The 21,605-nt window shown below is 47.1% G+C and overlaps 1 long non-coding RNA gene across 1 annotated transcript; it reads right to left on the bottom strand.

Annotated features, from left to right (window-relative positions):
• Positions 1 to 194: 194 nt before the first annotated feature.
• On the bottom strand, positions 195 to 21,383 carry LOC121002081. Its single transcript, XR_005779214.1, has 3 exons — positions 21,373 to 21,383; positions 13,899 to 13,906; positions 195 to 343 (listed from the first exon to the last, which is right to left on the bottom strand). It is a non-coding gene; the product is annotated as an uncharacterized LOC121002081 (long non-coding RNA).
• Between the last annotated feature and the right edge of the window lie 222 nt (positions 21,384 to 21,605).

Raw genomic sequence — 21,605 nt, 5'->3', positions numbered from 1 at the left:
CTGCCCCCCTTGACTCCAAGCCGACATTAAAACATCATTTTTAACAAGTATGAAGAAACACAAAGAGGCAAGAAAAACATGATTAGCAACACACTGGGGGATACTGTAAGGTACTGTGGTCGGTTTAATATGCGTTTTTCAGGTGACAGGTTCCCTTTAACTTGCAATTTACCCTGCCGGTCTATGTAATGGCAACAAGCGGGTCCCACAACCTGGCACATACCTCCATCTTTAGCTGTAACATAGTCTAGAACTAATGTGTGTTGGTTGGTGACAATGATCAACTGGTTCTGCACGATGTTCGAGGTATTCATAAGTCCCATCACTTCCCATATTTGATTGTCTAGATCAGGGATGCTCAACCTGCGCTCTAGCTGTTGCAAAACTACAACTCCCAGCATGCCCTAATAGCTGTAGGCTGTCCAGACATGCTGGGAATTGTAGTTTGGCAACAGCTGGAGGGCCGCAGGTTGGGCATCCCTGGTCTAGATAATCAGTTGCTACCACCAAATGATCCCACATCTGCATTACCATGGGATATATGAAAAGGGTACTAAAAAAGTTATTGGGAATGCTCATTTCTACAATATGTGGCTTACCGTTTGGTCTGGGTATGTTATCTTTGGCCCTACGGTACAAGGTGTGTTTAGGAATAGCATTTATGTCAATTTCAGAGTGTGGTACTATAAAGGTGGCAGGAGTAAGCCTGGCAACAGTGCACAGTCCTGCGACATTCTTGGATAACCATTTGTACGCTTTGTGTCCACAAACTAAGTATACAGTTGCAAGAGAAAGTATGTGAACCCTTTGGAATTATATGGATTTCTGCACAAATTGGTCATAAAATGTGATCTGATCTTCATCTAAGTCACAACAATAGACAATCACAGTCTGCTTAAACTAATAACACACAAAGAATTAAATGTTACCATGTTTTTATTGAACACACCATGTAAGCATTCACAGTGCAGGTGGAAAAAGTATGTGAACCCTTGGATTTAATAACTGGTTGAACCTCCTTTGGCAGCAATAACTTCAACCAAACGTTTCCTGTAGTTGCAGATCAGACGTGCACAACGGTCAGGAGTAATTCTTGACCATTTCACTTTACAGAACTGTTTCAGTTCAGCAATATTCTTGGGATGTCTGGTGTGAATCGCTTTCTTGAGGTCATGCCACAGGATCTCAATCGGGTTGAGGTCAGGACTCTGACTGGGCCACTCCAGAAGGCGTATTTTCTCCTGTTTAAGCCATTCTGTTGTTGATTTACTTCTATGCTTTGGGTCGTTGTCCTGTTGCAACACCCATCTTCTGTTGAGCTTCAGCTGGTGAACAGATGGCCTTAAAGGGATTCTGTCATGAGATTTGAGCCCTATAAGCCAAACATATGGCCAGGTCCATACTAATAACATGAATCCTAAACTGCCCTTATTAAACCTGCTTGTGGCTCTATTAGCCCAAAAAAATGGTTTTTATAAGCTGTCACTCACCTACCTAAGGTGCCCAAGGGGTTTTACGTTAACCCAGGGTGCCCGCCCGCACCCCTCGCCATCTGGTGCCCAGCGCTGCCTTCCTCACCTCAGCCCCGCCTCCGCAATCCTCCCGTCCCTCTGCTAGATCCGGCGCCTGCGCACTAGGCTCAGCCTGATGCGCCACGGACTCCTGGCAGCGGCTTCGTTGAGCGAAGGAGTCCGCGGCGCATCAGGCTGAGCCTAGTGTGCAGGCGCCGGATCTAGCAGAGGGACGGGAGGATTGCGGAGGCGGGGCTGAGGTGAGGAAGGCGACACTGGGCACCAGACGGCGAGGGGTGCGGGCGGGCACCCTGGGTTAACGTACGGACCTGGCCATATGTTTAGCTTATAGGGCTCAAATCTCATGACAGAATCCCTTTAAGTTCTCCTGCAAAATGTCTTGATAAACTTGGGAATTAATTTTTCCTTTGATGATAGCAATCCGTCCAGGCCCTGACGCAGCAAAGCAGCCCCAAACCATGAAGCCCCCACCACTATACTTCACAGTTGGGATGAGGTTTTGATGTTGGTGTGCTGTGCCTCTTTTTCTCCACACATAGTGTTGGGTGTTTCTTCCAAACAACTCAACTTTGGTTTCATCTGTCCACAGAATATTTTGCCAGTACTGATGTGGAACATCCAGGTGCTCTTGTGCAAACTGTAAACGTGCAGCAATGTTTTTTTGGACAGCAGTGGCTTCCTCTGTGGTATCCTCCCATGAAATCCATTCTTGTTTAGTGTTTTATATATCGTAGATTCGCTAACAGGGATGTTATCATATGCCAGAGACTTTTGTAAGTCTTTAGCTGACACTCTAGGATTCTTCTTCACCTCATTGAGCAGTCTGCGCTGTGTTCTTGCAGTCATCTTTACAGGACGGCCACTCCTAGGGAGAGTAGTAGCAGTGCTGAACTTTCTCCATTTATAGACAATTTGTCTTACCGTGGACTGATGAACAGCAAGGCTTTTGGAGATACTTTTATAACCCTTTCCAGCTTTATGCAAGTCAACAATTCTTAATCGTTGGTCTTCTGAGAGCTCTTTTGTGTGAGGCATGATTCACATCAGGCAATGCTTCTTGTGAAAAGCAAACCCAGAACTGGTGTGTGTTTTTTATAGGGCAGGGCAGCTGTAACCAACACCTCCAATCTCATCTCATTGATTGGACTCCAGTTGGCTGACACTTCACTTCAATTAGCTCTTGGAGATGTCATTAGTCTAGGGGTTCACATACTTTTTCCACCTGCACTGTGAATGTTTACATGGTGTGTTCAATAAAAACATGGTAACATTTAATTCTTTGTGTGTTATTAGTTTAAGCAGACTGTGATTATCTATTGTTGTTATTATTGACTTAGATGAAGATCAGATCACATTTTATGACCAATTTGTGCAGAAATCCATATCATTCCAAAGGGTTCACATACTTTTTCTTGCAACTGTATGTCCTCTTGGAACTGCCACTGCTGTGCTATTGAATAATTGGGTAATTCATTTGGCTAATTGTTCCTTTTGCCAGCTCATATCCTTTTAACTGACCTACGGTGGTGTTGGCTAATATACCTGTGATAAGGTCCTGCACAGTATGGTGGATACAGGGTAGGTCTTTTCCGTTCACTGCATCTACACCAATACACTGCATGTGCCTTTCAGTTTCTGAGTCATTGCAACCTGAGTGTATGTGTGGACTAAATGTCATGCCTTTGGTTTGTACTTTAAGACAATAACAGTGTGTCCAGCTAGGAAAACATGTGACATTAGCCCAGTATCCCTCTTGCCAAGGGGAAGAGCTATGATCTATCGAGGGTCCTGATCTGTAGATCATGACCCATGGGGCATCTGCCCACCCTGCGACAGGCAAGGGCACTTCCCTGTCCTTGTCTTTACTGGATTCAACTTGGTTTTATGGGTCAAAGTCATGATAAGTAGGTGGATCCTCATGGCTTATTGTTCGGGGGTCGTCAGGATGGCCTTTACTCTTTTACAATGTGAGGCGTGGATCCAGGTGGGTCTCCCTTCGAGTTTCACGAAAGTTGGGGTAGTCAACAGCACCTGGTAGGGTCCCTCGTATCGTGGCTCGAAGGTGCTTCTGACGTGTTTCTTGACCACCACCCACTCTCCAGGTTTCAGAGTGTGGCTTCCTTCTAGGGAGTCAGGATCTGGAATGGAAGAGAGAACTTGTGCATATATGTTACACAATTGTTTTCTCAATGCTATCACATATTTTGCAACAGATTCATAATGCATTTGTAGCTGCTGCGGAAAATACTGTCCCATTCTTGGCCCTGTCCCAAATAGGATCTCGTATGGGGTCGGTAAGGGGTGTGAAACGCTAGGTGTGACCCTACCATCTTCCAGACCTCTTGGGTTAGACTAGCAGTGAATGCTGGGCCCTGATCACTCTCAATGACCTCAGGTACCCAAACCTACAAATAGTTTCCTGCATTAGTTTCTTAGCAGTGGTGGTTGCTGTCTGGTTTCAGATATGGTAGGCTTCTGGCCACCCAGAGAACAAGTCTATCACTACTAGCACATATTGAAACCCTTGGCACATTGGCATCTGAATGTGTTCAATTTGGATCCTTTGGAATGTGTACAGAGCTCTGGAAAGGCACTTGGTGGGCGTGGGTTTAGTCCTGCCTGGGTTGCACTCGGCACAAATGAGGAAAGACTGGGTATGTCTTACCAGAACCGAGGTGATTCCAGGGGCCACCCATATTTTGTCAATTAGTTCTTTCATGATGGTTTTGGATTGGTGGGTGGGCCCATGGGCCACTGAGGCTATTAAGGGATAGAGGGCTCTGGGCAGGCACACGCTCTTTCCTTGTGTCCAGAGTCCAGATTATTCTTCGAGGGCTGACTCTTTCAGCCAGGTTTCCTTTTCCATGGGAGTGGCCTGTTTCTGCATTTGTTTCAGTAGGTCCCAAGTGACTTCTTTTTGTCCCAGGTCTTCCTGTGCTACCATAATCTGGTCTGACTGGACTCTTTCCTCTTCCACTGCTGCTTTCTTGGCTGCTTGGCCAGCTAGGGCGTTTCCTCTGGCCTCAGAGTCAGCTCGAGTATGGGCCTTCACCTTGATCACTGCAATTTACTCCAAGACTTCCAGGGTCAGGGATTTCCACTCAGGGTGACAGGTCACAAGGGCTTTGTTTATCTCTGGTCGCAGACCATCAACAAACGAGCGGGCCAGGAGTCTGAGGTCTACAGCTTCATTCTGACTGAAACCCTTTTCATGATCAAGGCAGGAGGTGGATTGCTATGGGCCATAAATGTGCCGTCTGGATTTATCATGGGATATAACGGAGACACTGGTGAGACTACAGGGGCGATGGGAGGATCAGGGCTGAAGGAGATGAATGGTCCAGCCATATGCGTCGGCTGGGAATAAGATGGTGCCGTAGCAGGCACTGGGGTGGACATGCTTGGGGCTTACAGGGGTGTGACTATGTGGGCGTGGAGCACCACAGGCAAAACACGTCTCTCGGAGGTGGGATTTTTCTGACAACATACATTACAGTCCCACCCACTTTCTTTCTTCTCAGCAGCATTAATAGGGCGGTGGCTGGCCCAGCTCAAGATCACCAGGTTTAGAATAATATCTGCCACTAGCTTCATCAAGATTTTGCTCTCCTCCCATCTGTTCAAATTCCTTGCTACAGTCCAGCCACACTTGGACTGTATCCACTAACTTCTCATCTTCTAATCTAACTTTCTTTTCTGTCAGCAAAGTTTGCCATGTTGTACAACACAAAGTACCACCTTTACTTATATATATATATATATATCTTCTCTAACTTGCTCAGACTTTTCACAAATCGTTGTTCTCTCTTGTCCGCCACGTAAACCTTTGGGACACTTGCGTTGTGTCCCATCGTCTCCCGCACCTACTGAAGCAGTCTAGAGACCTCTGTATAGAGTAATCACTGGACCTGATGCAACTTTGAGTCCCGGACGAGCACACTCTGGGCTGCCGCGGACCGTCTCCCCCTAGAAATAATACTAGGGGTGCACTAATGGGGCATTCATTTTAGTAGGGGTCATTAATAGGGGCTTTATTAATACTAGGGGGCCACTAATGGGACATTATTAATACTGAGGGTCACTAATGGGAACCTTATTAATACTGGGGGCCACTAATGGGGCATCATTAATACTGGGGGCCACATCGGCCGGTACGATTCGCGAACGCATGTTCAAATGTTCACGGCAGGCCCCATTCACTTTAATGGCAGGCAAACCTAAAAAACCTTCAGGTCATATTTGCAGCCAGCAAACACAAACTAGAAGTATACAAGTAGTCCCACAACATGGACAGTGATATACAGGGGTCAAGTCCTGGGGAAAAAAGTGTGGGAACTTACCCAAGATCCACTGCAACCCCCCCCTCCCAAAAAAATATATATTTCGCTGAAAATTCAGTGCAAAATTTATTGTAAAGTGCCAGTTTACACAAACAACTTCAAAATTAACATGAAATAAACATGGAGATCCCAGTGCCAGCTGCCTTGCTGGTGGACGATTGGCATATACTTCTGCTGTGGCCCACAGCATAAGTATATGCCAATCGTCCACCAGCAAGGCAGCTGGCACTGGGATCTCCATGTTATTGGTCAGTTAATACATCAGGGACCCCCTGGCATGGGGCCTGGGCATAGCTAAGTGCAAACTGGGTGATCCATAGGCAGGACCGGGTGGCTGCCCTCATCCACCAGCCCGTCCCTAATGCCAGTCAATACCCCCTTAGGAAATCTCTCATCAGATGTGAGAGCAGCAGCGATCGATCAGCCAGGATTAATGTGCACAGCCTGGGTGGGAGGCCCCCCTTACCCTGGCCTTAGGCAAGTGACAAACTGCCCCCCCCTCCTCAATCTTAGGCAAGTGACAAACTCAGCTCTGCTACATCTACAATGAGCAACTACAACAAATGTAATGCCAAACTGCAGTTCCTTTATGTGATGCCTTGGATAGCTTCCACTGGACCCACAGGCTGTGGGTCCAGTGGAAGCTATCTGAGGCATCACAATCGCATAGAGGAACTGCAGTTTGGCATTACATTTGTTGTAGTTGCTCATTGTAGATGTAGCAGAGCTGAGTTTGTCACTTGCCTAAGATTGAGGAGGGGGGGGGCAGTTTGTCACTTGCCTAAGGCCAGGGTAAGGGGGGCCTCCCACCCAGGCTGTGCACATTAATCCTGGCTGATCGATCTCTTCTGGCCTGCTGCTGTGCTGCCTGCAGTCACATCTGATGAGAGTACTGACTGAGATAAAAGAGGGGGTATTGACTGGTCTGGTCTGGGGCTGCTGGCCACCGGCGCTCCCACCAGGCGGGTTAGGGCCCCCGGACTCACTCAGGGACAGTCACAGACACTTAGACTGGTCTGGACCGGACCACCAGGACCCCGGTCCGGTCGGATGGTCCAGCCACGCTCACCTCAGAAGACAGTCAGGCAGGGGCGTACACAAAAATCATTGGGCCCCATAGCTTTTATGCCTTGCAGGACATCAGGAAAGCTGAGTCACATTACATAATGTAGTGACACCCAGCTTCCCTCCTGTTCTGAATGGCATATGTGCAGAGGAATAGCCTGGGAAAGCTGAGTGACCCCCTCCTCCACACACATACACCTCTGCACTGTCTTCACCTACAAGTCCTCACTTACTTCATTACGGGTTGTGGCAATCCAGAGGAATCAGGCGGGGGCGGAGCTAACAGGCAGGAGGCGGAGCTAGGAGGCGGGGCTAGCGGACGGGAGATAGGTAGGAAGATAGACAGGGGCGGGGACTCTCCTCCACTGCAGGGCCCCCCCTTCCTCACGGGCCCCATAGCAGCTACGTGGTCTGCCTATATGGTAGGTACGCAGGCTCAGGATAGGAGGAGGGGAGCTCTCAGCCAGGAGGGGGGGGGGAGTCAGTCAGTGAGTCTTCCGTCCTCAACTGAAGCCGCTCCCCCTCCCTCCTCACTTAGCCTGCCCTGCACAGTGCGAGTCACGCAGGGCCTTGCCTCCGCTCCGCCCCCTGTGAATCTGATTTCACCGCTTCCCCTCCTGGTCCTTTTGCCCTGAAAGGGAACGGCGTTCCTGCCATGAAAAAAGTGCAGGAACGCCGTTCCCACGCGTTCCCCCTCGACTCGACCCCTGGTGATATACCAGAAGGGGATCATTGGCAAAAATTCCCACAAAAACAATGTATTTTAATCAGGGGTCATTTTTATGCATCTTAAAGGGAAACTCTCAAAAATGTGCCCTGCTAGAGCCTAGAAAAAAATGTTTTCTATTGGTTTGATGTATACAAATGTGCAGCACTCCAGGTTTTTGTATCCTACAGAGTCCATAAAAAAATGCATACGTTAACGTAATTTATTTTTCTACCATGGAACTGTATAGTGAACAGCCCTAGTGTCAGAATAATCACCAGTACACAGCGGAGCAGAGAGGGGAGGCCGCCATGTACTGACAGTGCGCCACCTGGTCCTGGTGGTCAGGGATAAGGACTGTGTTTTTCAAGGATCATTTTCTACTGGGAAATACAGGGCACAGTATAGAATCTATATAATATAAAGATATTAGCTCTATCCCCGAATAATAATACAATTAGGTGGTCATTTATTATATAGAAATACGTCTATTTTAGGCGTATTTCTGACACAGATTGTGGCGCAAAGGTCCTTAGCACCGCAATCTGCATATTTTTCTCGCTCATGCCATGTCTAAAAAAGGATGGCGTGGGCAGGGAAAGGGATACAGTTATGGCTATCCAGTTGTTGGATACCACGTCCATACATTGACCGGATAACACCTCTGTACAGTGACCGGATAAAACCGACATACCATGACTGGATAAAAGGGTATAAGAGGGCACAGTACAGGGAGTGACTAGGGGCACTGCACAGGGTGTGGTAAGAGGGCACAATGCAGGGAATAAGGGGGCACAGTACAGGGTGAGAGGCACAATACGGGGTGGCGGGCACAGTCACATGACCCTGTGACACTAGAAGGTCCTTATAGTGAATGCGGTTCATACGCCACCATAATGAGAGGCAGAGGAGTAAGACGGGGTGTGATTTATGTGGCTAGAGATAAAAAATTTAACTGTCGGCGAGTACAGGCCCCAAATATTAGGCAATAGGCATTCACCTGACAGCAAAGAACTTTGGATTCTATGGAAGGAGGTACATTAGGCGGCCCCAATAATTAGGCATTCACCTGACATAAAAGGCCTTTTATGCTACTGTATATACATAAGGCAAGGACCATTCTTTGTTCTGGGTTGTGGCGGATATGTGTGGACTGGCATGAGGAAATTCAATTATAAGTGGTCATCACAGGTGTTGAATTCCTCCGAGATCCATGCCTCATTCATTTTAAAAAATGTGAGGTAGTCCACACTGTTATGAGCTAGGTGAGTGCTCTAATCGGTCACGATTCCCCCTGCTGCGCTGAATGTCCTCTCGGACAGGACACTCGATGAGGGGCATGCCAAGAGTTCCATGGCAAATTGTGCCAGCTCTGGCCACAGGTCAAGCCTGCACACCCAGTAGTCAAGGGGTTCCTCGTTTCTCAGAGCAGAGCGTCCATATCGGCCGTTAATCTGATGTAGTCGGACACCTGTCGGTCTAGGCGTTCCCTGAGGCTGGATCCGGAGGGAGGCTGTCGATGGGTTGGTTGCAAGAATGATCTCATATCCGAAGTGACCAACACCTCTTCAAACCGCCCTCTTTTTGCAGACGAGGTAGGATTTGTACCCGCACCTGTTTCGCTGTCGGTGGAAATTCCTCTGCCAGTGCCCACAACAGCAGAATGCAGCATCTCTCACAGCAAGGCCTGGATATGCTGCATTTTGACAGCCCTCTGTGATGCTGGTAACATGTCCGCTATTTTGTGTTTGTACCTGGGGTCTAAATACGTTGTCACCCAGTACAGGTCCTTGACCTTTATGCTTTTTATACAGGGGTCCCTCTTCAAATACTTGAGCATAAAGGCCCCCATTTTCACAAAATTGGAAGCGGTGGAGCACCCTGGCTCCTGCTCATCGCCCAAGAAAATGTCATCCTCGGTCTCCTCCCCCCAGCCACGGACAACACCAGGGATCCCCGAAAAGTTTAAAGCCTGCTCTTCTTGCTCCTCCTCCTCCTCCTCCGGCCCCCCCCCCCCCCAGCCACCAACCTCCTCTGACTCCTCTTCCGACTCCTGCTGACTTGTTTCAGATGGAGTAGCCCCCCTTGGGAATTCATTCAGCATTGCGACTTCCTCATTTTCCAGCTCCTGCTCCTCGACGGCTTGATCAATGACACAACGCAATGCATGCTCCAGAAAGAAGGCGTAAGGTACAATGTCACTGATGGCGCCCTGGCTGCAACTGACCAGTTTGATGATCTCATCAAATGGCCTCAGAAGTCTGCATGCGTTGCGCATGAGCAGCCACTGGCGCTGTGAAAAAAAACCAAGCTCCCCACAACCTGTCCTGCCGCAGAGTTCGTACAGGTAGTCGTTAACTGCACATTTCTGCTGAAGCAGCCTATCAAGCATATACAAGGTGGAGTTCCAGCACGTCGGGCAGTCACAAATCAGACGTCTGACGGGCAAGTGGTGTCACTGCTGAACGTCAGCACGGCGAGCCATGGCCGTGTAAGATCTTCTAAAATGGCCAGAGATTTTCCTGGCCAGCCGCAAGACATCCTGGCCCCCTTGGTATTTGGCAAAGAATCGCTGCACGAATAAGTTTAGAACGTGTGCCATGCACGGCACATGTGTCATTTTGCCTTGTTTCAGCGCGCTCAGCAGAGTGGCACTGTTGTCGCACACCACTTTACCAACTGTCAAATTGAGAGGGGTTATCCACTGATCAGCCTATGACTGCAGAGCTGAAAGGAGTGCAGGATCGGTGTGGCTTTTGGCTTCCAGTCACAACAGCCGCAGCACAGCTTGGCAACGTCTCACCCGGCACATCGAATAGATTCTGGGGAGCTTGGAGGGGGCTGTGGAAGAGGCGGTAGCAGTGGAAAAGAAGGAGTCGGCCGAGGACAAGACGGAAGATGTAGTAGGAGGAGGAGAAGAAGAGGCTGGACTGCATGCAATCGGTGGCGGTAACACCAAATCCACATAGGTGCCATGCTTGACGGCCGTCAGAAGGTTCACCCAGTGGGCAGTAAAAGTTAGGTACCTTCCCTACCCGTGTTTGCTAGACTGCGTTTCTGTGGTCAGATGTATCTTGGCACCGACACTGTGTGCCAGACATATATTAACTTGCCACTGAACGTGGCCATATAGTCCAGGGATGCCCTTCTGGGAGAAATATTTCCTTACGGGGACCTTCCATTGCAGTGTGCCAATGGCCACAAATTTTGTAAAGGCAGTAGTTGCTTTATTGCATAAAAATGTTTTGCTATAACACTGAACGGTATCTTGTAATTATATACAACGCATTCAATAACATACGTATAATGTGTTATAGCAGTAAAATGTATTTGCTTTAACCCTGAAGGGTATGGTTACATCAGTGACCCGTCTGTCAACGCCACACTATTTCTGTTAGGAACATTATTAATTGAACAACTACTACTTTCATTTTTGCCTTTGCTGTTCCTCCTCTCCTTGATCTGTGTGCAGCTGCACTGTTGCTTCTATTTACTAATCAGTTTCTGCAACAACATTTAGGGTACCTTCACATTCTGCAAGTGCAACGTGCCGGTCCTCAGGGGAGAACACGTGAGGTTCACGGTGGGCCGAAGGGTACAACAGTTCATCGGTTACTCACGGTTAGCAGATGCCTCCCTGGGCCAGCAGTGCAGTGAAGGGGAGAACAGCACTAGATTCTCTGGGGCACACTCTATTACAGGGGACACCGGCCAGGTGGTGATTGAGGTGCTTTGATGGTGATTGGGTTTCTGAGTGCTTGTGCGGCTGGTCCCCTGACTTAGGTAATGTCGTAACGCCAGCACCTTGGTGGTGCAAGATAATGAGAGTGGTTATAGTATGGAGATAGAAGAATGAGGCAGGGTTTGAATCCAACTAAGAACTGTACTGTGATAAAAAGAAGATGGAATGGTCACTCTTATATGGAAATATAGGACACTTTAACATATAATAAAATTGTGTACAATAAAATTACAATAAAATATTAAAAAATAAATGTTCCCTATCTAAATGTCATAAGCTTAATCAGTAATATAGTACAGGATAGACGAGAAAAAGCGTTTAGGTAGATAATGGTAGCTCCAAATAAGCTTCTCTCTATTCCCACCTGGACTGGTCAAGTCCTGGGTGTGATGTAAGTTGCCGATTATAGAGACAGGTTAGTGCAGACAGTATCTATCTAATTAGCTGGCAATCCGTCTACCAACTTCATATGAAAGCAAAATACATCGGGTTCATAAAAGATTAAATAGTGTATTATCCTATATTCAATTTAGGAACAAGAAAAATCACACCATTAGGTAGGTCAGTCTCTAGTTTTTTTGTTATTTCCTTATATTTAAACACAGTCTATCCAAACGTTTGTATCAAAAGAATACTCCAGCTGCTACAGGCTAATTATATGTTGTATCAGTTTTCCGGCTGCTGACTGTTGCAATATGCTAGCATTCAACTTAGTTACAACGGGATTCTTCGCTTGGATAGCCAAAGCAGTCCATTTATTAATTATTTGGTGCAACACCTCTTAGTGTGATACCCACTACTGTGGGCTTACCTTCACCCGGGCCGCTGGTCAAAACAGGACTTGCTACTGAGCTCTTGCTCCGTTGAGTCTGCCGGCGTCCCGTCTATGGAGCTGCTCGCTTCCCACGTGTCTCTCACAGATGGTGTCAGAATAAAGTCCAATGTGAGGATCACGGACCTTTCTTTGCTGGCGCTGTTGGATGACGTATCGCAGTCTTCTGAGGTCGATGGATTCCTTTTCTTTGTAGTGCACTAAATTAAGTAGGAAAACGGGGTATTCATCCAAGGTTTCTTGACGCAAGAACTGTACTGTAACCAGGGTCTTGACAGCACTTTACATCCAGTTATAAAACAGTCTCTTTTGAACATGCAGGTTGGATGTGATAAATCCCAGTAACAGGCTGTATATGTGGCTCTATCTCAGGCTAACGTAGGAAGTTGTGTTCTCACTATTATTCAGCTCTTTGCCTTGCTTCATTCTCAGTAAAGGTAGTTAAAGTCCTTGTGTTCTACACACAAGTGATGTAACAGATGGCTTATCTGTCTTTGAAGTAGCGGTGAAGCTGCTGGAAGCTACTAAACCTTCACCTTATTACAAAAGGCGCCTAAAGCCTAAAATAATGGCTATTGTCCTTCCTTTGTCTTTCCACAATAAACTTAGTAAAATCCACTTGGCACTCCGGAAGAGTAGATGGTAGAATACAGACTTCGCCTCTCCCTGTTTTCCTGGCTTGACACTGAGCCTATGAATTGGCTCCTCTGGGCCGTGGAGCCCAAGAGAGAGCTGAGAGGAGAGGGGTCCTCTCCTTCCCCCTTGCTCCTCACTCCATCTCCTTCAACTCCCACACTCTCCGAACAACTACCTAACTAGGCCTGAATTGTGGTGTATATATACTGTGGTGCTACCCCCATCTAGTGGTGGAATGTGTGTAATTCACCTAACAGCCTTGTAATCAACTGAATTTATCATAGGTGGACTCCAGTCAAGGTGTAGAAACACTTCAAAGATGATGAAGAGAAAAATAGGTTAAAAGTTTTTTCCGAGATTTTAATTCTGAAGACCTATCCTCAGTATAGGTCATCAGTATTTGATGGGTGGGGGTCATGTTTGGTATGATGCTCAGTCCCATTCACTCATATAGGGCTAAGCGGCATCTAGGCCATCTGACAGATTAACGTGTCATCACTGGCCTAGGAAAAACTCCAAGACGGCGCGGTGCTCATAGGAGCGCTGGTGCCTTCTCAAACAACTGATCGGCGGGGGTCCCAAATGCTGGACCGCCACCAATCAGATACTGTTGACCTATCCTGATGATAGGTCGTTAGTATTAAAATCTCCCCTTTCAAGTGTCATATCAAAGCGACTGTGGAAAATAGTTGGGTTTTGTTTTAAATTTTTTATAAATTTGCAAACATTTCTAAAATTCTGTTTTCACTTTCTAATTAGGGGGTATTGAGTGCAGATTGATGTGCAAAAACTTGAATTTTTTTTATCTTAGCACAAGACTGCACAATATGTGAACAAAAGTGAAAGCATCTGAAGACTTTCAGAATGCATTGTATTGGATATGCACATAAATATGTAGCTAAGGCCTCTTTCACACTTGCGTTGTTGGGATCCGGCATGCACTTCCGTTGCCGGAGGTGCCTGCCGGATCCGGAAAAACGCAAGTGTACTGAAAGCATTTGAAGACGGAACCGTCTTCCAAATGCTTTCAGTGTTACTATGGCACCCAGGACGCTATTAAAGTCCTGGTTGCCATAGTAGGAGCGGGGAGCGGGGGAGCGGTATACTTACAGTCCGTGCGGCTCCCGGGGCGCTCCAGAATGACGTCAGAGCGCCCCATGCGCATGGATGACGTGATCCATGCGATCACGTGATCCATGCGCTTGGGGCGCCCTGACGTCACTCTGGAGCGCCCGGGGAGCCGCACGGACGGTAAGTACACTGCTCCCCCGCTCCCCACTACACTTACCATGGCTGTCAGGACTTTAGCGTCCCGGCAGCCATGGTAACCACTCTGAAAAAGCTAAATGTCGGCTCCGGCAATGCGCCGAAACGACGTTTAGCTTAAGGCCGGATCCGGATCAATGCCTTCCAATGGGCATTAATTCCGGATCCGGCCTTGCGGCAAGTGTTCCGGATTTTTGGCCGGAGCAAAAAGCGCAGCATGCTGCGGTATTTTCTCCGGCCAACAAACGTTCCGTACCGGAACTGAAGACATCCTGATGCATCCTGAACGGATTACTCTCCATTCAGAATGCATTAGGATAATCCTGATCAGGATTCTTCCGGCATAGAGCCCCGACGACGGAACTCTATGCCGAAAGACAATAACGCAGGTGTGAAAGAGCCCTAAGGCTAGTTTCACACATGCAGCAGGACGGATCCGACATGCTGTTCACCATGTCGGATCCGTCCTGCGGCTATTTCGCCGTGCCCCCGGGCCGCCGCTCCGTCCCCATTGACTATAATGGGGACGGGGGCGGAGCTCCGGCGCAGCACGGCGGTGCACGGAGAAAGCCGCCGGACTAAAAAACCTGACATGCAGTAATTTTAGTCCGGCGGCTTTCGCCGTGCACCGCCGTGCTGCGCCGGAGCTCCGCCCCGTCCCTATTATAGTCAATGGGGACGGAGCGGCGGCCCGGGGGCACGGCGAAATAGCCACAGGACGGATCCGACATGGTGAACAGCATGTCGGATCCGTCCTGCCGCAAGTGTGAAAGCACCCTAAAAAGAACAAAACTATCCATTTGTGTCCCTGTTTATATTTGTACTTTCACTATAATCCAATAAACATGTGTGAACAAGACTTTACTCATATAATGTTCTCTTGTTTTGTTGTAAATACAAGGGACTAATGGATGTATTTCTACGGACAGCAGAGTATCACTGCTCTAAAACCTGTAAGCTCAGCCGTCTCCATAACATCAATATTAGAGATGGCCTTGCGGTTCACCCGGCGGTCGTTTTGCAATTTGCCAAACATGCAAACATATTGCGATATTCGCACGCGCCATATTTTTTTGCATAGGGCCGAACTTTGACCCATGACACATCCATCAGGTGGGACAGGACAGCCAACTGAGACGTTTCAGCACATGAACACACCTCCAACCCTATGACAGAACTCCATCTGGCAGCCATTTTTTATTTTTTATTTTTTTTATTTATTTAATCCAATAAAGTACAAAAAGAACAATAGTAGTACATTTAACAGTTACATAATAAAAAACAAAACAAAAAAAACATCAGGTCTGGCAGCCATTTTACATTATGTGTTTTGCCAGTGTAGGGAGAGGTTGCATTTTGGAGCAGGGACAGTTAGGGACACCAAACGCTAGCTAATAGGGCCACAAAAGTCCTTTTAAGGACTAGTATAGGTGTGCTATCGATAGGTGTGATATAGAGAGGTGTGATATAATTATAATATACTTTCTAAAATAGAAATGATATTATAATGTACAGTCAGGTCCATAAATATTGGAACATCGACACAATTCTAACATTTTTGGCTCTATACACCACCACAATGGATTTGAAATGAAACGAACAAGATGTGCTTTAACTGCAGACTGTCAGCTTTAATTTGAGGGTATTTACATCCAAATCAGGTGAACGGTGTAGGAATTACAACAGTTTGCATACGTGCCTCCCACTTGTTAATGGACCAAAAGTAATGGGACATAATAATCATAAACCAAACTTTCACTTTTTAACACTTGGTTGCAAATCCTTTGCAGTCAATTACAGCCTGAACTCTGGAATGCATAGACATCACCAGATGCTGGGTTTCATCCCTGGTGATGCTCTGCCAGGCCTCTACTGCAACTGTCTTCAGTTCCTTCTTGTTCTTGGGGCATTTTCCCTTCAGTTTTGCCTTCAGCAAGTGAAATGCATGCTCAATCGGATTCAGGTCAGGTGATTGACTTGGCCATTGCATAATATTCCTCTTCTTTCCCTTAAAAAACTCTTTGGTTGCTTTTGCAGGATGCTTTGGGTCATTGGCCATCTGCACTGTGAAGCGCCGTCCAATGAGTTCTGAAACATTTGGCTGAATATGAGCAGATAATATTGCCAGAAACACTTCAGAATTCATCCTGCTGCTTTTGTCAGCAGTCACATCAATAAATACAAGAGAACCAGTTCCATTGGCAGCCATACATGCCCACGCCATGACACTACCACCACCATGCTTCACTCATGAGGTGGTATGCTTAGGATCATGAGCAGTTCCTTTCCTTCTCCATACTCTTCTCTTCCCATCACTCTGGTTCAAGTTGATCTTGGTCTCATCTGTCCATAGGATGTTGTTCCAGAACTGTGGAGGCTTTTTTAGATGTCGTTTGGCAAACTCTAATCTGGCCTTTCTGTTTTTGAGGCTCACCAATGGTTTACATCTTGTAGTGAACCTTCTGTATTCAATCTGGTGAAGTCTTATCTTGATTGTTGACTTTGACACACATACACCTACCTCCTGGAGAGTGTTCTTGATCTGGCCAACTGTTGTGAAGGGTGTTTTCCGTGATCTTCCGGGTCTTTTGGTGTCGCTGAGCTCACCGGTGCGTTCCTTCTTTTTAAGAATGTTCCAAACGGTTGTTTTGGCCACGCCTAATGTTTAATAACACACACCTGGCCATGGAACAGCTGAGAAGCCAATTGTCCCATTACTTTTGGTCCCTTAACAAGTGGGAGGCACATATGCAAACTGTTGTAATTCCTACACTGTTCACCTGATTTGGATGTAAATACCCTCAAATTAAAGCTGACCGTCTGCAGTTAAAGAACATCGTGTTCGTTTCATTTCAAATCCATTGTGGTGGTGTATAGAGCCAAAAATGTTAGAATTGTGTTGACGTCCCAATATTTATGGACCTGACTGTATTTGTATTGTGTAGCAGTTGTGCGCAGTTCTGCTGCGATACTGCAGCAAGATAGAGGGACAAATGCTATTGGAGTAACTAATTGCAATGGGTGTGATATACCTGCCCCAAAAAAAACAGCTTGAGGGCTGCGATATACCTTCTTCCACAAAATCCTGATTGAGGGGTGCTATATACCTATTTCCGCCAAATACTGATTGAGGGGTGTTATATACCTGTTTCCGCCAAATACTGATTGATGGGTGCTATATACCTGTTTCCGCCAAATACTGATTGAGGGGTGCCATATACCTTCTTCCACCAAATACTGATTGAGGGCTGCAATACACCTGCTTCCACAAAATACTGATTGAGGGGTGTCATATACCTGTTTCCGCCAAATACTCATTGAGGGGTGCCACATACCTTCTTCCACTAAATACTGATTGAGGGGTGCCACATACCTTCTTCCACTAAATACTGATTGAGGGCTGCTATTGCTATTCACCTTCTTCCACCAAATACTGAATGAGGTCTGCGATACACCTAGTTCCACAAAATACTGATTGAGGGGTGCCATATACCTGTTTCCGCCAAATACTGATTGAGTGGTGCTATATACCTTCTTCCACAAAATACTGATTGAGAGGTGCTATTGCTATTTCCCTTATCATCCTCGGCAGCACAGAATGGGTTAAATGTTGGCCTCATTAGTCTGTAGGACCGCCCACCTAGATTAAACAATTAACAACCAGCTGATTAGCATGGCTATAAATAGGTACTAAATGCAACTACTCCTTGTATTTTTTATTTGTCCTCATTCTGAGGAAGTTTCCCACCTTATCAAGTGGATGGCCACATATGTCGTGGGGTTTCCCAGGCTCCAGGCCAAGTGTTCAGCGGTGCCATGTGGAGTGTCCTTGGCGCTGACACTCTCCTGCATCCTCGGTGTGCGGGCAGGCATGGAGGGCCGGATTCCAAAGGTGACACGCAAGTGGAACGCAAGACGCAGGAGCGTCTGACGTCATCTTCATGCGCCACAAGACGGATTCTTCTCCTTGCCGCTCCGGCAATACAAGAGGCCGCCGCCGCACTTCCGCATGTAGCGCAGACGCAGGAGCGTCTGACGTCATCAACCTGGGACCGGACAGCGTGCGCTGCATGGCGCCAAATCCAGGTATTTGAATGTGGATGCAGGCTGGAGCAGGGTGCCTTGTAGTGCCTGGCAGCCGAGCTCCTGCAGTCCTAAAGGTATTGTGTCAGGGGGCCCCTGTGTATTTGGGTCATCATTTTATTTACTAATTATGCCTCTTGATGTTTTCAGATGTCCATTCGGTCTAGCTCAGGGGGGAAAAAAATCTAAAAAGCACAAGCACAGATTCTGCCTATCCTGTGAACAGCCCCTGTCCGATGAACATCTAGATGACCAGTGTGAGAGCTGTAATGCTGCTGCTTCTATCCATTCTCAGAGGTCTTCTGCTGGATCAAAAAGGAAAAAGAGGAAACAATCCCTCTGTATTTCATGTATTCAGCCTTTGCCAGACGACTCGCAATCTAACGCTGGGTTCACACCTGAGCGTACTGTATGGAGCGCTCTGTATGCGCGATTTTATCGGGCGTTCCTATTCGAGGCCGGCAACAAGCAAACGCCCATTGTCGTGCGTTCCCGGAAGTCTATGTACGGGAGCGCGCGACCATATGCCCCAAAGAAGCTCCTGTACTTCTTGGGGCGAAGGGCATTTTACATCGCGTTCGTACGCGCTGTAAAACGCTCAGGTGTGAACCATGCCCATAGGGGATTATTGGTTCTTGCCTGTTGAGCGTTTTACAGCGCGTAGGAACGCGCTGTAAAACACTCAGGTGTGAACCCAGCCTTATGTCTGTGTCTCCTGTACTCAGCCTGAAGAGTTATCTGACGCAGAAACTAAGAGGTTAATGGTTCTTTTTAAGTATTTTTTGAAACAGACAAAAAGGAAAGAGAAAACGTCAAAAAGAGGGCGGGATCCGTCTCCCTCGTCCACCTCTGACTCATACGATCTGAAGGAGAACTTTCATCACAGTCTGATTGGGAAGTTTCTAATATAGAAGAGAACTTCCTTTTTGATAAAAAGAGATGCTAACCGCCTAATCAAGAATGTTAAAGGTGTTATGGAAACTAAAAAAGACCCGGTTGCCGAGCAAGACAAAGAGAGTCTTTTTATTTTCCAAAGAAAAAAGCCTGTGTACTCCCAAGCCACCCAGTCCTGGAATCCATATTCCAAAAAGAATGCAAATATCCTCTGAAGAAAATGGACCTGGGTTCCAGATTCCGTTCCGTCTATAGAATTGATCCCACCGAGTCTTCAAGCTGGGAATCCCCGGCCAGGGTTGATCCTGCTGTAACCAGGTTAGCTAAGAGGTCCTTTTTTCCCGTGGATGACTCCACGCTGCTAAAAGATCCTATGGATAAAAAAGCAGATAATCTTCTAAAAAGACTTCATACTTACCTAGCCACCTTAAATAAGGCAGCAATGGCCGCAGTTCCGGTAGCTCGAGCACTCAGAGTTTGGCTAAGTCATTTGGGAAGAGACATGGAAGAAGGAGTCTCCAGAGAAGACCTACTGCAGCAGCTACCATCCCTTAAGTTGGCAGCTGAATTTTTGTGTGACTTCCCGGTGGACTCGCTGAGACTCCTGACTAAGGACATGGCACTCTCTAATTCTATAAGAAGAACCTTGTGGCTGAAATTATGGACAGGAGATGCTCCATCAAATAGTAATCTCTGCTCCTTACCCTTTGAACCAGGGAAGCTGTTCGGTTCACAACTGGACAAACTGTTGGAAACAAATTCGGAAGAAAAAGCCTCGAATTTTCCTCAGTTCAAGACTAAGGATCGTGCTAAAAATTTTCGCCCCTTTAGAAGACAATCCTATCATAGAGGAAGTTTTCGCGGACGATCCGGCAGAGGCAGAACAGATAGAAAAGTCCGTCCTGGTTCATCTGAAGGAACAAGAGGGAAAGCAGACATCAATAAGAACCCCAAATCAGGTTTCTGACGCCAGAAGTCAGTCAGTAGGAGGACGTCTGTCTCACTTCTATGTGAACTGGGAAAAGATCACCACGGACAAGTGGACTCTGGACGTAATAAGAGACGGATATTCTCTAGAGTTTCAACATTACCCAAAAGACAGATTTCTTTATCAAAAAGAAGATCCTCGAATCAGTCACCTTGTGGAACAGTTCCTGAAAAAAGGAGCCTTGGAACTAGTACCAAGGGGTCAGGAAAAACAAGGAGTCTACTCCCGATTGTTTCCGGTCCCAAAATCAGACGGAAGGTGGCGCCTTATTATAGACCTCAGATACCTAAACCACTATCTAAAGAATATCCATTTCAAAATGGAGTCCATAAGATCCGTCACATCTGCACTCCAACAAAACCAGGTTATGGCCTCCCTGGATTTAGAAGATGCCTACCTACGTATGCCCATAAAAGCTACCTCAAGACGGTTCCTGAGGGTGGCAGTCGGCAAAGCAGGAAGAATTATGCACCTACAATTCAAATCATTGCCTTTCGGCCTAACGTCCGCACCTCGGATATTTACCAACATTTCTGTGGTGGCAGCAGTGAATCTACGTCTACGAGCCATTCAAGTATATCCGTATTTGGACGACTGGCTAATTGTGGCAGCTTCGCAGGGGCAGCTGGAAGCTCATCTCCACACAGTCATAGCTCTTCTCCAGTCCCTCGGTTTCCTGGTGAATCGGGGAAAATCCCAGCTCTCTCCGATGACGTCAAAGGAGTTCTTGGGGTTGTTAATAGACACCCGTTGCATGAAAATTTTGAGAAGATTCAGACTCTGAGACAGGAAGTAAGGACTTTAATGTCCATACACAAGCCGTCTGTCCGCAGAGTAATGAAAACCGTGGGCCATCTGACTTCTACTATAGATGCAGTGCCATGGGCGAAAAACCGCATGCGAGACCTCCAGTTAATGATTAATGATTCAAGCGAATCATGCCAATCATCACAACCTGGAGGGAAGATTCAGCCTGAAACCGGCAGTAATCCTCAGTCTGAACTGGTGGTTACAAACCAAAAATCTAACCAAAGGATGGTCATTTCAATATGTTCCCCCGATAATGATAACAACCGATGCGTCAGCCAAAGGCTGGGGGGCCTATGTGCAGAACAAATGGATCCAAGAGAAGTGGTCGCATCAGGATCTGCAGCAGTCTTCAAACTTCAAAGAAATGAAGACAGTACTGAAGTCAATGTGCCATTTTCAACCTCTCCTAGAGGGGAGATCTGTATTAATCCGGTCAGACAATCTCGCCACTGTCACGGCCTATGGTGTGCGCTGTGACACTGTTGCTACACTTGCGGGCAACGTGTTGCTGTGTGTGCATGTGGTGGCAGTGCCTCAGCCTTCTGGGTGATTGCCGGGACATGGTTGCCACGCATGCTGTTGCCGGTGGTAACATGTGGATTGGTATGCTTGTGTGTGCACATCCCCTTTAAGTGGCTTCCTTCCCTTGTCTGGTGTTGGAAGGGTTAACTCCCTTCCTAGTGTTTTAACACTGGGTTTATGTGTGTGTGG

The sequence above is a fragment of the Bufo bufo genome, chromosome 5 (genome assembly GCF_905171765.1).
Source record: "Bufo bufo chromosome 5, aBufBuf1.1, whole genome shotgun sequence".
NCBI lineage: Eukaryota > Metazoa > Chordata > Amphibia > Anura > Bufonidae > Bufo > Bufo bufo.
The sequence above is the reverse complement of the archived record's forward strand: the minus strand, read 5'-3'. Positions and strand labels throughout refer to the sequence as shown.